Source organism: Dreissena polymorpha, chromosome 11 (genome assembly GCF_020536995.1).
Source record: "Dreissena polymorpha isolate Duluth1 chromosome 11, UMN_Dpol_1.0, whole genome shotgun sequence".
NCBI lineage: Eukaryota > Metazoa > Mollusca > Bivalvia > Myida > Dreissenidae > Dreissena > Dreissena polymorpha.
This window is the reverse complement of record NC_068365.1, coordinates 72,193,109-72,196,763: the sequence shown is the minus strand read 5'-3', so window position 1 is coordinate 72,196,763 and position 3,655 is coordinate 72,193,109. Positions and strand designations below refer to the sequence as shown.

The following is a 3,655-nucleotide window of genomic DNA, read 5'->3' as shown; positions in this document are numbered from 1 at the left end:
TAAGTATTATAATGTTAACACTTAAAATCAAAACACTTCTATTATACCATATTTTACATTCTAGTACAATACACAGATAATCTGTACGTCTCAAAACTGCTCAAAACTGCAGTAAAACATATAATGATTTTTCTTCTCCAGGTGGAGCTTATATCATATCTATAAGCTTAACCTCTTCTTTCATTTGTACTGCTAAGCCAATCTGTAGAGGAGGAATCAAAACCTTTGGTCTTACTGCTTGGATAATGGCCTGTCCAATAAAGGCAATCTTAACATCTGCTTTTTTATCGCTGAAAATTTCTCTAAGAAATGTTTTTAGACTATCCGGAATGTAGTCAATATTTTCCTGTGTAGACATAAGATCAGCAGAGTCAGGGTAAGACAATTTTGTTGCTTTAATATCCTTTATAGCAGTTAGCAATAGTTGTGCTGCTGTTTTTATTATTTCAATTTTATAAGCATCATAATCGCTACTAGACTTTTGGTAAAATGAATGAAGAATTGATGATGCAGTGTTTCTAAATGTGATTACATTCTTATTTCCATTTAATTCTGTGATGACAATAGAGGACCCAAAATGCTCTAGTAATCTCTTCTTCATATGAGTTGATGTATAGGAGAGTTCTCCACATAGTTCTACCATTTTGTCAACAAGGTCTTTTAGTGTTATTTGTTCGTCATCATTTTCAATCAGGAACTTTGCTATTTCCTGGAAAGCAAATTCCTGTGCCATGTTCACTGGTCTTCCACACTTCTTTCCTTTTTAATTGCCTGACTGTGGTATACTTTTACCTGTCCTAAAATTTACGCTGCATGACTGATGGTATATAGCAACAGCAGCCGCTAAGTCATGTATTGTTTCCAATCTGCTGTTAATATATGAACCCTATTTGTCATCCCTATCGATACATATTTGTTCTATGTTCTTTTTAAATTCAACTGTTCTAACAGGGTATACATTATAGCCTCGTTTTCTTCCAACAAATTTGGCACGTTGAGCACAAAATAGACAATTTGTACTGAAGTTAAATCGTTAAGTGTTAGATCGTAATGGTTGAGATAATACAGTCTGTGTTGGCTTTTTATTTAAGGATAGCTTGATTCGAATTGGGTTACAATAATCTTTCCGACAATGTACGTATAAACGGTCTGTCCGGGTAGGGATTTAATCTTGTCCAAGCGATTTTTGCTGGCAGCATTTATGCTATCACTCCCTTTTGGCGTACCTAAACATGATCTTGGTCATCTGCAAGTGATTGACATCATATCAGGCAGGTATTGCTGAAAGAATATATGAATACATGCTGTTTCAACCATTAGGCAGAACAATCTTTTGTGACATTCCCAATTGTGACAAAAGGAGCATTTGCTTATAACAAGCAATTTGACACAATGGATTTTAAAGCCGTCTGCTGCAGATGCATTAAAAAGCGTTTAATAGAATGAAGGGTTTATATTTTCATACATATTGTGTATTTCAGAATGCAAGTAAATGCATTGTTGAACTTTATGTTTATAAAAAGCTATTTTTAAGAAACAACAATTATCGATATGCACGCAATATTGTGTTTATTTTTTTTTCAGAAATAACAATAGTTGATATTCACGCAATGTTATTTTTGTACTATGTACAAATGTTCACTGTTCCAGTATGAATCCTGTAGTAAATTTTGTTGTGCACTCATTAATAGTTTGACTGTACTGTGGGGTTGATTTATTAATATGTTTGTCATTGATGCTTTTTAAAAATGAATTATTTAATTGTGCCTTCAACTGCAAGCTGTAAATGTTGAGTATTTACTAGCGTTGCGTGTAGAATAAATGGCTATTACCTTTCCGATGCAGCTGCAGCAGGTTTAGTGCTGATCAGATTGTTTGGCAGTTCCATATTAGCATCTGTAATAGATGAAACAAATTAAAGTCCCTATAACGCTCAAAATCAACCAAAATTTCGTAAAGTCTTTCTTAAAATAAAATTAACACCTAAACAATCTGTGTTCCTTATAGCAATAGCCACGATTTCAATGCAAGATGTGGTATGATAACATACATTTTTGTAGATACAAGATGCTCGTTTGTTTTTATTTGTGACACAATAAACTCCATTTTAATATATATTCATAATACACACGAAAACCATGTTAGTGTTCATGTGTCGTATGAATAGATATCGTTGAATTTAAAATGGAAAAAACAACGAGCATTTTGTATCTACAAACATCTATTTTACCAGACCAAATATGGCGTTGAATTATCGGCAATTGCCATAAGGAGCACTGGCGTTTAATTGGTTAAGTTTATTTTACGAAATATTGTACGAAATTTTCGTTGATTTTAAGTAGTAATGTTACTTTACATATATTTAGAAAATGGAGGAAACAGAAATGGAAAAATTAAACTTAAGTTTGATCAAAGCTGTACTTATTTTCCTTCACATGGTATGGCAGATTTTTTTTTAACACACTATCTTTTGTTTATATAAATTTACATTATCCTGTAGCATTTTGTCATGGCATATGAATCATAAATAAAAACACTTTTAAATAAATATATATATTTATACCTTTTTTCGAAATTCTAAACCCACACCTTTGACATCGTTGATTGTTGATCTAACATCTGTAATAAATCAAACACATGTATTCAAGAAAATAACAGTTTGATATGTGTGTCAGAGAACAACTTATTTATTATAAACAGCTTTTGATTTTCTGTTGTAATAATACTGAATGAAAGATTTATAGCTTAACTCAATATTTCGGATTATATTTTTATTAGTTCTGAATTGTAAATTTAAGACCATAACTTATTATTTCCATTTTATATATGATAATTATTCATCATGAAATCATTAAAATGATTCAAATATGTGGATAATTGAAAGCTTTTTTTAACATTAGGTAAGAACATTCTCAACAGTTTCAATTAGTAGAATATCTTAAGAAGTTATAGGGAAAAAGAAGTAATACGAAAACGTTATGGTACAAATGGCGAAAACAAAAACGTTAAGGTACAAATGGCCTTCCGTAGTTAAAAAAAATATGAAAATCTCGATCTTTTCTCTCTTATTTTTCATATTTGTTTGTGTGTTTCAAGCATTCCTTAGATGCATACATATGTATATTTGTGTACAATGTGTGTTTGCTGCTGACTTTATTGCATATTTTGAAGAAAACTATAAGTCCCTGCATCATCCACGAAAACTAATTACAAAGTGGTACGTAGTCTATTACGTAGGCAACCTTCTATGACTGACGCATTTTTTAGGAGAAAAACATTAATTTCCAAGATGAATAGAATAATATTCAACAAAGACATCTTAACTTACCTCCAAAAATGACTTAAATCTAGGATCTTTCATCAAAAGCAGACGATCACATCATATCGCGCGAACGCCTATATACATACCGTGCATCTGATCATTTTATCTTCTACAGTGGTAATTTAGTGCCATGAAAATCTGTCAAATTAAAAGTCATTTTTCGGTTGTTTGCTCTGGCTAGACTTTGCTAGACTTTTGATATGTTGAAGAGGTGATATTTATCTACAATATTATCGAAAAATAATTTCTGTTGCAATTAGTTGTGGGTACAATTACAGATTGACTGGACTATACCGTCATTGCGATTGGACACCAGTTTACCTAGTTTTGCAG

General features: G+C 31.6%; 1 long non-coding RNA gene across 1 annotated transcript; it reads right to left on the bottom strand.

Annotated features, from left to right (window-relative positions):
• Positions 1–220: 220 nt before the first annotated feature.
• Positions 221–3,387, bottom strand: LOC127851521 (uncharacterized). Its single transcript, XR_008035811.1, has 4 exons — positions 3,329–3,387; positions 2,564–2,619; positions 1,833–1,896; positions 221–1,281 (listed from the first exon to the last, which is right to left on the bottom strand). It is a non-coding gene; the product is annotated as an uncharacterized LOC127851521 (long non-coding RNA).
• Between the last annotated feature and the right edge of the window lie 268 nt (positions 3,388–3,655).